Genomic DNA, 13,504 nt, shown 5'->3' with positions numbered 1-13,504 from the left:
ATCTATGTCTGTGTGTGTTTTGTGTGTATATCTATGTCCGTGTGTGTGTGTGTGTGTGTTTGTGTGTATATCTAGGTCCGTGTGAGTGTGTGTGTGTATCTATGTCGGTGTGTTTTTTTGTGTGTATCTATGTCTGTGTGTGTGTTTTTTTGTGTGTATCTATGTCCGTGCGAGTGTGTGTGTGTATGTGTGTATCTATGTGTGTGTGTGTGTATCTATGTCGGTGTGTGTTTTTTTGTGTGTATCTATGTCCGTTTAGTGTGTGTTATTTTCATCTCGACAGATACAGGCCAAAGCGTAGAGTCATAAAACAAAATACCTTTATTAAATCATGTTCAATTTACATCGCTGTACATTTCTAAAATGAGGTCCAAGATAATTTAGTACATTTCGTCATCAAAACAAGCTTCAACTTTCGTAGGAAATTGAGCATTATATGTATAAGCAAAATGTGCGGCCTGCAAACAAGTCCAGTCAGCCTCCCGCACCCCCAACCCCCAAATGACAATTAATATACAGGAAGCAGTGAGAGAACGACGCACAATGATTATAACTACGGATGTGGAAGTCGTTAACCGAAAGAGCGCAATGAAATCACCTTTCCCAGGTCGCGGTGCGTTGCGTCTTTGTGACGTCATATCCGCTTGTATCCCCCAGGTCACCAATTGGATTCTCGCGAATGTTCGATACAAACGAGGAAGTTTCTTTCGCTATTTAACATTCCGAGTGTACAGCGGATCGTGGACGCAGGTACAAAACGATCTTTTGTATCAATATCACGGAGAGAGCGCTCATAGGTACACGGAGACACACCAGGTAGTTTAATACCGGTAGAAATTCAAGGGGTCCTCACATCTAACGGTCGCCTCGCATTTGTACACTTTTTTTTTTCCTAGGAAATAATTTAACTACACGACACATCCCTACATAACAGGTTCCAGAAGCATGCTCGTTTATAAACTCCTTTTAACCGTTTAGTTAAACACGCAGGTGCGCTGAGCGGAGCAAGCAGGTGCACCTGTTGCCTCCTTCCGCAGTCCTGCTTGTCCACTGCGTCGGGGTCCGGACACACGACGCTCCTGTTATACAAAAACAAAAACAACAAAACAAAAAAACTTGTCCTGTACCTATAAAAAGAAGAAGATGAAGTCTGTTGGATGACAGGTGCGCTTTTCATTGGTCCTATAATAGAGGAACACGAGGCCACTCGAGGTCATCTCGTACCTCCACCACCTTCAGCAGGTGCATGAACCGATCTTCGTGAACTACCTGGAAGCGATAGGAGTTTCCTATAACGACGACGGTCGTGTCCTTTGGGTCCCTCTGTTTGTACCGTGGTGTGAATCCTCCGTGGGTCTGACGTCATGAAGGCCGATGACGTCATGATAGTGGCTTTGCTTTCAAAATGAGTTGGCTGCGTCGAGCAGCAAGTTTTATAATGAGAAACTCGACTTCTTGCTCCCCGGACGGGCAATGGGGGGCACGAGGTGCGTGACGTCCAGGTGGGCAGGTGTGATGGCATGTTTGGACGTGATGTCGCAGCACCACATCTTCAAACGTGTACGATCCTGGCACGTGACCGAAGACCTACGGACGACAAAGGGGTCGGGGACAAACACAAACATCAAATCCCAAGCTCCAAATTTATTGATATCCGTTGGAGCAGAACGAAACAGGGATCTCAAAAAAATGGAAACGTGTTAGAAAATATTGGAAAACGGATCGTACTTCACATGAAAGAAAAACATTGAGGGATCAAAACAAAATTATGTCTTTCTTATGATGTGGGAATCAAAAGGAGACAAAGGTGTGTGTGCGAAACCTTTTATTTGATTTCCATACAATTCCATACCTTGGGCCAATCACCGCCTAAATTTGCACACGTGCTGAGAGTTCCCAGGTAAAGCAATTTTGTGTGTGTGTGAAAATCATAGACCAAACAACGAAATGAGACCAAACAGAAACTGACCTCAAACAAGGAGATGATACCATTTGGCTCAGTATTGCCGTGTTGCACTCCCGGAGGAATTTTTGCTTCAACTTCAAACTGGAATTGTTCATATCCAACATCGATCTTCTTGATGTTTTACCAAAGTCTGATAACCCGATCTTGATCGTTGACCAAGCGTGTATGTGTGTGATATATATATATATATATACAGTATATATATATATATATATATATATATATATATATATATATATATACAGTTTATATAAATATATATATATTTTTTATAAACAGGATTCAAATTTCTGCGAGGGGCTAAGTGTGGAAAAATTCTGACAATGCGGGGCTCGAACCACAGACCTCCGTTGATAACGCGTCAACAGCCCACTGCGCTATTGAGCCAGCCACAATCTCCTCAGAACTTTTCCACTTAACACTGCGAGGTTTATCATGGCCGATGTCTTACGTGCCTGCTAGGCAGACCCCAAATGTTAGCGTAAGTATATGCATGCGTATGTATGCGTGAAAAAGTAGAAATGCATTGAAGATCATGTGCATATGTATGTACTCGTATATATATGTATGTACTCGTATATATATTGGGGGACTAATACACACAATAAGGATATATATATACAACAATATATATATATATTGTTGTGGATTTGTAATTGTTGTAAATATCACCCTCCATAGTGTAAAGGTCAAACTCCTAGTTAATCCATATACATGCACATAGCAAATCATATATCCTTCTAAATAGTTATCTCCTTATTGTGTGTATTAGTTTAAGGCTCTGTCTTCCATTAATTGACACTGCATTGCATCAAATTCAAATAAGCTAGATTCCCTTTCAATTCCCCATTTGTCAGCAATTGCCAACTGCATTTACCAACTGCATTTGCCTCCATTGAGCACGCGGTCGGTTCGGAGAAGAAAGGCGTGTCTCCGCACCTCATCATAAAGGGGAGGAGTGAGCCAGCCCCGATTAACCAACCAAGTACGTGGGGTTTGGCTTGAGAGGGCGGAGAGGGAACGCTCAGAAAGGTTCGCGAAGGTTCGAGGGTGTGGCCTATATAACCCGTCACGCGAGGCCCCCAAGGCAGGAGATGCGTCAGATGCGTGGACCAAGGAGAAGCGTGAAAGAGCCCATGAGTGGGAGAGAGCACGAACCAAGCGTTCCATGGTGAGGTGCGACCAAAAACGCTGCTTCCACCGAGTCCCTACCGCACGGAGCCCTGACGCGCTGCTGTGAACCAACCTGCCGGTGCCCGGTGTACAGCCAAATACTGGGAGCTGCCGGCTCCTCGCTTCCCGCCGGAGTGGACCTGCTCGCTGTGCCCTGTGATTCCACCTGCTCATCCCGCCAAACCATTCCTGCCATTCCATCCTTTTGTGTACGTGAGTTTGTTTTGTGTGTCTTGTCCCTGGGGTTAAGTAAGACTGTTTAGTATAAGCTAGAAATTGCTCTGTGTCCTTCTGGTCCTTCCATCCTTTCTGTCTTTATTTTCTTATCTTTCCTCCTCCTTGGTTTCTTTTGACTTGTAAATAGTAGTAATAAATCATATTTGTTCTTCCTACTTTTGCCTTCTTTTTCTTCTTCACATCCGTTTCGTCCTTGTCTTTTCCCTCATTGAATACCTGTGGCGCGATTTTGGCCAATGTTTCAGGATCGGGTTTACTCTTTGGTAATGGCTCGAACGTCGTGTTGCTAACACCGCTCGGCAATTATAACATCTAAAACCGGGGTTTGAGCAGGAGTCCCTCCCCTGCTCACGGTCAGGAGTGGCACTTAGGTCCTTGGGACTTTTTGTAGACCAAATACCCTGGCTGCTCCCGACCGGGAGGAGCGTTGGGACCCCCAGGACTCACGTCGGTCAGTCGCGGACAAGGGGATTGATCCCCCCCTTCTTAAGGGGAAAAAGGCCGACGGAGAGATCCGTAACAATATATATTACGGTCATGAATAGTTACGGATTCGTCACTTCCGGTGCTGTGGTTTTCATCCACTTGAAACATTTCTGGTTCTATGTATTATTATTATGATTGTTTGAGGAAAATAGCCATTATTATTGTCAAAAGGTAAAAAGGTTAATGTTAAATGAAACAGGACCCAGATGGAATTAAAGGAAGATGGAAAAGATATATGGAAATGCTGTTGAATGCAGAGAATGAATGGGATGGCAACATAGAGAGTAACCCAGTCTTAGGACCGGCAGAGAAGATAACTGAGAAGGAAGTTGAGGAAGCGATAAAAGCAATGAAGAGTAGAAAAGCGGGAGGGCCGATGGGAGTTGTGGGAGATATGTTGAAGGCAGCAGGAAGTTGGGGTGTGAAGAGAATGACAGAGATCTGCAATCCGGTGGTGAAAGAAGGCCGCATTCCAGTGGATTGGGAACTGAGTACCCTCGTCCCTCTATACAAGGGGAAAGGTGACCCTCTGGGCTGTGGCTCGTATTGAGCGATAAAGTTATTGGAGCATGGAATGAAGGTATTGGAAAGGGTGTTGGAGAAGAGGATGAGGAAGAAAGTGAAGATCGACAAAATGCAGTTTGGATTTATGCCAGGAAGAGGAACGACAGAAGCGTATTTTATTGTAAGGCAGTTGCAGGAGAAGTACATGGAGAAGAGGAAGAAGTTGTTTCTTGGGTTTGTTGATCTGGAGAAAGCATTCGATGGGGTTCCACGCGAAGTAGTGACATGGGCATTGAGGAAGTTAGGAGTGGAGGAATGGTTGATCAGAGTAGTGATGGCAATGTACAAAAGAGCACGCACAGCTGTAAGGACTAAGGACGGGAACAGTGGTGAGTTTGGGGTGAAGGTGGTAGTGCATCAGGGGTCGGTACTAAGTCCACTACTATTTGTAGCTGTGATGGAGGTGCCGGCTCGGAACCTAAAGGAGGGTTTACCGTGGGAGTTGTCGTATGCTGATGATCTGGTGATGATTGCGGAAAGTATGGATGGACTGAAGGAAAAGTTGAACAAGTGGAAGGAATGTATGGAGACAAAAGGTCTGAAGGTGAATATCGGAAAGACGAAGGTGATGGCAAGTGCTAAAGCATGTGATGAGGTGGAAAGAACTGGGAAGTGGCCATGTGCTGTGTGCAGGAAGGGTGTCGGAGTGAACTCCATTCAATGTACAATGTGCGCTGAGTGGGTTCATCAAAAATGTATCGGTTTGAGAGGGTCATTAACCAGTGTGGCAGCTACATTGAAATGTGAGGTGTGCACAGAGGGAGCTGCAGATGGAGGAAATGTTGAGTTGGATCTTGGAGATGGCGTGAAGCTGGAAGGTGTGAAAACATTTTGCTACGTCGGAGACATGCTGAATCGAGAAGGTGGATAAGACTTGACAACGGTTGCTGGAGTGAGATGTGCATGGTAGAAGTTTCGGGAACTGAGTGGCGTGCTGATGAGGAGGGGAGTGTCGTTGAAACTGAAGGGAAAGTTGTATTTTATTTTTTTTGTATACAAGATCGAGGCTCGTGAAAGAGCTAACATTAATCACACAAAAAGTCAAACCGGCACACAAAACACAAAAAATAAGGGGAGCAGCAGACAAGATGGGGAGAGAGGGAAAGAGGAGAGAGGAGAGGAGGAAGGACACAAACACAACATTTGACAGCATGGACAACGGGAGAAATGTGGGAGGAGGAGGGCTTTGGGGTAGGTGGGAGAGGTATAAAACATATGAACACTACAAGGACTTCCAGGAAAGAAATTGGAATAAAAAAAAAGAAAATAAAAAAAAGTGTATCGGTGGTGAATTAGCAGGGGTAGGAAAGATCAAGGTTTTGGATGGGGGAAGATAAGAGATGGTGGTGAACAGCTGTTTTAAAGACCTGGAGAGAGGAGTGGGATTGAAGGGAGTGGGGGAGTTTGTTCCAGAGGCGGGAGAAAAGGGGAATGAAAGAGTGAAGGTGAGCAGAGAGCCTAGATTTTGGCAGTTTAACCATAAGAGGGTTGCAGGCAGATCCTGTGCCACCTGAAGGAATATTGGGGAGACAGAGCACAGAGAGAGCTGGGGGAGCAAGGCCGGAGAGGAGTCGGTAGAAGACAGAAAGACCACAAACCTGCCTGCGGTGAGTGAGTGAAAGGCCCTCGGAGTTAACTTCATCGCAGGAGATTCCAATGATTCTGATAGCTTTGGTTTCAACAGCGTGAAGCCGAGCTAGGTGTGAGGCAGGAGCACCAGCCCAGATCGGGGAACAGTATTCCATTGAGCTGCGGATGAAAGCCTTGTATGTGGTGAGGAGCTCAGGTGTGCCAAGGAAGGACTTCGCACGACGGAGGATGCCCAGTTGGCGACTGGCTTTGGAGGGCAGCTTGGAAATGTGGTTTTCCCAAGAACGATCATGGCAGATAGTGAGACCCAAAAGCTTGAGCGACAGAACTTCTTGGAGAGAATTGTTGAGAAAGTAGATGGGAGGGTTTTCCAGTCGGTCCTTTCGGAGAGACATTGTAAGAATGTGTGATTTGTCAGGATTGAAAGACATGTTCCACTTGTTTGACCAGTCTGTGATTTTTTCCAGGTCTGCAGAGAGTGAGGAGGCTGCAGACTGCCGATCTGAGGGATGAGGAATGGAGCGGCAGATAGTGGAGTCATCAGCAAAGAGATAGAGAGGATTTTCCAGAGAGTCTGAGAGATCATTGATGAACACCAGAAATAGCACAGGGCCCAGAACACTACCTTGGGGAACTCCAGCCAGAACAGGCAGGGGAGATGAGAGAAATCCATTCAGGGCCACACGTTGCCTTCGACCAGAGAGGAAGTCTGCAAGCCATGAGTGGAGATTTCCATGGATACCATAGGAGTAGAGTTTGGTGAGCAGAGCTCGATGCCAGACTGTATCAAAGGCATGTGATATGTCAAGTGAGACAGCTCTGATTTCCTGTTTGGCATTGAGGACTTCCATCCATTGTTGAGACAGCAGAAGCAACATGTCCAGAGTAGAATGACCTGGTCTGAATCCAAATTGATGATCAGAGATCAAGCCGTTGGAGAAGAGGAAGGATTTGATATCCGAAGCAATGATGGATTCCATGACTTTGCTGATAATTGGAAGCAGGCTGATTGGTCTGTCGTTGCAAGGATCTGTTTTTGCACCTTTTTGTGTAAAGCGGCAATGTTAGCTGATTTCCAAGATGCTGGCAGATGACCTTTAGCAAAAGAGAGGGTGAAAAGAACAGAGAGAGGGTGAGAAAGAGCGGCAGAGCAGGATTTTAGGACCCGTGGGCTGATGCCGTCTGGTCCAGTTGCAGAATCAGAGTCGAGGTTTCACAGAAACTTCTCCACCTTGTCAGGAGAGAAGGATACAGAGTCCAGGAGCAGTTGGGTTCGACTGGGAAAGGTGGGAACAGAGAGAGATGGGTTTGGGACACAAGATTTTGAGGCAAACATAGAGTTGAGGCATTCGGCTTTGTCACGTGCGGTGTCAACTGTGTAGCCATTTGAGGTAAGGGAGGGGATGGAAGGGAAACAAACACCAGAAACGGATTTGACCAGATGCCACCAGGATTTGGAGGAAGGAGACAGGTTTGAGAGTTCAATCTTGAGTGTGGAGAGATAGTGCTTCCTGGCACTCCTGAGGCTAGACACACACTTGTTCCGAGCTTGGTGGAAGGAACTGAGATTGCCTTCAGTTGGATTTGCCTTCCAAGAGGCAAAGGCAAGTTGTTTCAGGGCAAGTGCCTCACCACAAGATTCAGTGTACCATGGATGGGAGGAAGGGTAAGACAACTGAAGACGAGATGGGATAAATCTGTGCATGAGAGAGAGCAGTTTGCTTTGGAAGAATTCCCAGGAAGAATTGATGTCAGAGGCATTAGAGATGGGAGACCAGTCCAGTTGATTGATGGCTGCTTGCAGACCGTGCCAGTCGGCCTGAGTGAAATGCCAGACTCGTCGGCGCTGAGGAGGCTCTCTGAGAATGGCCAGTGAGATGTCCACTTTAACAAGCACATGATCAGAAGAACCGATTGGAGCAGAAGAAGAGCAGCAGACATTTGCAGGGAAGTTAGTCATAACCAAGTCCAGAAGAGAAGATACTCCATTGACTGAGATCCGGGTTGGGAAATTGACAGATTGTGTCAGTCCCAATGAGTCGCAGAAGTCCTTTGCTGAGGTGCCATGGCTGGTGAGAGATGAACCCACACCCTGCCAGCTGGCATGATGACAGTTAAAGTCGCCACATATGAGGAAGAGAGAGTTTTGATGAGTTGATAGAAGTTGGTCCATGTTGTCCGACAGCAAAATGTAACTGGAGTCATCACTGTTTGGAGGACGGTGCAGAACACATATGAACAAAAGGTGGGAGCGGAGAGGAAGCCATAGCCAGAGGTACTCCTGGGGGTGGGGTGGAGAGAGCGCAGTGCAAGGAGAGTGAGGAAGAGAGTTTTTGATAAAGATAGCCACCCCACCACCAGGACGAGGCTCAGGTCTATCATACCGGAGGAGGGAGTAACCAGGAAGAGATATTAAGGAATCAGAGACATCTTGAAGGAGGAAAGTTTCTGTTAAGCAGATCAAGTCTGGATTGTCAGAAGCAACCTGAATGGAGAGATCAATCAGGTTTGAGCGAAGGCCCCGGATGTTTGAGGTCCATACCATTAATGAGGAGAGAGGGGGAGCATCGGGTGCAGGACACGGGAGGGGAGGGGTAGGGTCAGATGAAGGATGAGAGGGGGAGGTAGGAAGAGCAGTTGATCGTGTAGCAGAGATTACAGAAGAGTTACAAGAAAGGGAAGGATGAGGAGGACGAAAGGTTTGATGGTGATGGGATGAGGCACAGTGAGGGGTTGTTTGAGGGGGGGGGGGGGGCAGAGGAAGGTCGAAGGTTCGGGGAGGTGGAGGTATGAGATTGAAGGGAGACGAAGTGGGGAGGAGGCAGCTTTGAGAAGGAGGTGGGAGGAGGGAGAATTTGGGAGGGATGGTTGGGGGGTAGATTTGAAGTGGAGGGGTTGGGGGGTAGATTTGAAGGGGAGGGGTTGGGGGGGAGTTTTGAAGGGGAGGGGCAAGGGGGGAGTTTAGTAGGGGAAAGGCAAGGGGTGAGTTTAGGAGGAGAGGGGCAAGGGGGGAGTTTAGGAGGGGAGTGGCAAGGGGGGAGATTTGGAGGGGAGGGGCAAGGGGGGATTTGGAGGGGAGGGGCAAGGGGGGAGTTTAGGAGGGGAGGGGCAAGGAGGGAGTTTAGGAGGGGAGGGGCAAGGGGGGAGATTTGGAGGGGAGGAGCAAGGGGGAGATTTGGAGGGGAGGGGCAAGGAGGACGTTTAGAAAGTGGATGATTAATGAAAGATGAACATTTATAACAAATTGGGTTTGTTGTGATTTTCAAGTTAGCGATCCGTTTCAGAACGATGGAGGAGGGGTGGAATGAATGAGAATTTAGAGCATGTAGTGAGAAAGAATTATAAGAGATTGAATATTTGTTTGAAATGGAATGAGTTGAAGAGGAAATTGAAAGGAGCCTTTTAAATTGGAAGAAAAACAGCGTGTTGTAATAAACCACTGAATAAAACACTGAAGGGGAAAGTTTAAACATATTTAACCAGAACCGTGAAGAACAATCTTATATTCACAAAAATACCAACGGGGAGAGGGAGCCGAGAGGGACACCACGAGTCACTTGAACAGGGCAGAAGGTGGAAGGCAAGGGGATAATGGGGGCGGGGCGGGACAGCGCACATGGACAGAGGCGCACGTTGGAACAAAAGCACACGAGGAGAAAGGGAAATGTTTTTTGTTTTTTTGTTTTGGGGAGGGGGGGGTGTGGGGGGGGGGTTATAACGTCAGACAAAGAGTCGATGTTTGGTGAAGTTTGGGGGAGAAGGGAAAATCAAAAAACCTGGCAAAACAGCGAAAGAAGGAACAACCTTCGACGGGGGAAGCCTGAGGCTGCAAGGCCACGCTCGCGCGACACGGCAAACAAACGATTAATTTATGAAAGATAAACACCGAGAAACTTCCAAGGGGCACACTATAAGTTCACACGCCGAACGATAAATACAGTTTCGACAAAATACAATTGTGAACAGACTTAACTTTGAAACATGGAAACTTTGAAACTTTGAAAATGGGGCGGGACAGCGCACATGCACAGAGGCGCAGAGGCGCACGATGGAACAAAAGCACACGAGGAGAAAGGGAAATGAGAGGTTTTAAAAAAGGTTTTTTGGGGTGGGGGGGGGGGGGGGGGGGGTGAGGGGGGTGAGGGGGGGGTTACAACGTTAGACAAAGAGTAGATGTTTTGTGAAGTTTGGGGGAGAAGGTAAAATCAAAAAACCTAGCAAAACAGCGAAGGAAGGAACAACCTTCGACAGGGGAAGCCTGAGGCTGCAAGGCCTTGCTCGCGACGCGGCAAACAAACGATTAATTTATGAAAGATAAACACCGAGAAACTTCCAAGGTGCACACTATACGTTTACACACCGAAAGATAAATACAGTTTCCAACTGCTGCTGCATGCTGCATGTGTGAGAAGTGTTATGATTTATGGGAGCGAGACATGGGCATTTAACGTAGAGCAGCAACGAAGGCTGGAAAGGGTGGAAATGCGAATGGTTCGGTGGATGTGTGGAGTATCGTTGAGAGAGAGAGGAAGACAAATGATGAATTGCGAAAGATGATGGGAATAGAGCCTGTGATGGATGCTGTGAAGAGGAACAGGTTGAGATGGTTTGGTCATGTGTTGAGGAAGGATGAAGTGACTGGTTGAGAAGAGTGATGGAAATGAATGTAGAAAGAAGTAGAGGACGGGGAAGACAGAGAAAGACTTGGCTAAAGATGGTGGAAGAAGAAATGCGGGCAAGGGGGTTAACAAGGGGAGATGTAGAAAAATAGGGCAAAATGGAGAAGATTGTCATGGGGACCGCAAGGCTAACCCCCGCTCTAGCAGGGAAAATAGCCTTAAAATGCATGTTGTTGTTGTTGGTGTTTGTATATGTATATATGTATATACTCATATGTATATGTATATATGTATATACTCATATGTATATGTATATATGTACATACTCGTATGTATATGTATATATGTATATACTCGTATGTATATGTATATATGTATATACTCGTATGTATATGTATATATGTATATACTCATATGTATATGTATATATGTATATACTCGTATGTATATGTGTATATGTATATACTCATATGTATATGTATATATGTATATACTCATATGTATATGTATATATGTATATACTCATATGTATATGTATATATGTATATACTCGTATATATATGTATATATGTATATACTCGTTTGTATATGTATATATGTATATACTCATATGTATATGTATATATGTATATACTCGTATGTATATGTGTATATGTATATACTCGTATGTATATGTATATATGTATATACTCGTATGTATATGTATATATATGTATATACTCGTATGTATATGTGTATATATATATACTCGTATGTATATGTATATATGTATATACTCGTATGTATATGTACTCGTATATATGTATATACTCGTATGTATATGTACTCGTATATATGTATATACTCGTATGTATATGTAAATATGTATATACTCGTATGTATATGTATATCTGTATATACTCATATATATATATATATGTGTATATGTATATACTCATATGTATATGTAAATATATATATACTAGCTTGGCTTGGCTCGCTATGCATCGATACAGAGGAACGGGCTTGTTTTAGCTGAGGATAATGACTGTACCTGAGTTGCTGTGTTGTCATTATTTACACCAATCATAATACAAACAATTATGTTGCACAAATTTATTTGTCGTGTTTGTGATATTACATTTTATAAGCAATTTAGGTTGAAGATTTAGGTTGAAAAAATAAAGAACAAGTACACATACATTCAAAGTACACCGCCCCCATGCCAAATAATTAAATATCCTACAGCGCGGCATTAACGGGGCGCCTCTGGCGCCCGGCAATACCGCAGTGCAGCTCATCGAGGCTGCTTTGGGAGGGAGAGGTGTACGCTAATTCATTGATTAATTGTATAATTAAAATCAATAAAAGATTATCACAAATTATTTTCTTAATCAATTGGCTAAGAGCATAACTAAACCACTCATGCTTCATCCGAAGATGTATCTTTTAGAAATTTAATTAAATAAGTCATTAATAAAAAATTAAATAATTAATTGATTCACCAATAAATAATTAATCGATTAAATGATTAATCAATAAATCAAAAATATCCTTGATAGCCACATCACTTGGTCACTGTCATGTCCAAATATTAGCTTCCCAGCTCTAAAGGTGCCTGAGATATTGGCCAAATAAGAAAGAAAATAAATAAATGATTAATTACGAAAATAAATAAATAATAATCATAAAAATTTTTTAATTATGAATCAATTCGGTCAGAGAACACATAAACCACCACCATTTCATCAGAATCTGTAACTGAATTTTTTTTTTTTTTTTAGTAATTAATCGAATAATTAAATAATTAATCGATTAATTGATTAATTGATTAATCAATAAATCAAAAATATCCTTGATAGCCACATCACTTGGTCACTCATGTCCAAATATTAGCTTCCGAGCTCAAAAGGTGCCTGAGATATTGGCCAAATGAGAAAGAAAATAAATAAATGATTAATTACGAAAATAAATAAATAATAATCATAAAAATTTTTTAATTATGAATCAATTCGGTCAGAGAACACATAAACCACCACCATTTCATCAGAATCTGTAACTTAAAAAAAAAAAATTATTTAGTCATTAATCGAATAATTAAATAATTCATCGATTAATTGATTGATTAATTAATAAATCAAAAATAGCCTTTGCAGCCAAATCACCTGGTCATTGGCATGTCCAAATATCAGCTTCCTAACTCAAAAGGTGCCTGAGTTAATGGTCAGAAGAGAAAGGAAATTTAATTAATTAAATAAGTACTTAATTAATCACGAATAATTAAATAACTCCTCAATTAATTGATTAATCAAAAAACAAAAAAAAAGGTTTTGACAAAGGACTTGCTCACTACTGTGCCGAAATTTCAGCGTCCAAGCTCAAAGGATGGCTGAGATATCGTCCGGACAAACAAACAAGAAAACAAGAAAACAAGAAAGCAAGAAAGAAAACAACCAGAGTGAAAACTGAGTACTCCCTTTCAGCGTGCGTCACTGCCGAGCCCCCTTCGGTGCCCAGCAATGACGATTTGCAATGCCTGGAGATGGCATAGGAGATGCGGTGTACAAAAATTCAAAAGAGAATCCCTCAGCACATACATACGGGAGGAGTAGGTGCAGACGTAATTTGCGATGATTACACCTCACCACCACGTAATTAAAAACACCTCACCACCACGTGATTAAAAACACCTCACCACCACATAATTAAAAACACCTCACCACTACATAATTAAAAACACCTCGCCACCACGTAATTAAAAACACCTCACCACCACGTGATTAAAAACAACTCACCACCACATAATTTTAAAAACTTCACCACCACGTAATTAAAACACCTCACCACCACGTGATTAAAAACACCTCACCACCACGTAATTAAAAACACC

At 43.6% G+C, this 13,504-nt stretch overlaps 1 protein-coding gene across 1 annotated transcript in view; it reads right to left on the bottom strand.

Moving 5' to 3' along the window:
- Nucleotides 1-303: 303 nt before the first annotated feature.
- The window catches only part of MEIS2 (Meis homeobox 2), a gene marked incomplete in the record, with an annotated part of 295,705 nt that continues 282,504 nt past the window's right edge, over nucleotides 304-13,504 (bottom strand). Inside the window, 1 exon segment of the mRNA XM_078779325.1 lies at nucleotides 304-1,587.

Source organism: Myxine glutinosa, chromosome 5 (assembly GCF_964187855.1).
Source record: "Myxine glutinosa chromosome 5, kmMyxGlut1.1, whole genome shotgun sequence".
Classification (NCBI taxonomy): Eukaryota; Metazoa; Chordata; class Myxini; order Myxiniformes; family Myxinidae; genus Myxine; species Myxine glutinosa.
The sequence above is the reverse complement of the archived record's forward strand: the minus strand, read 5'-3'. Positions and strand labels throughout refer to the sequence as shown.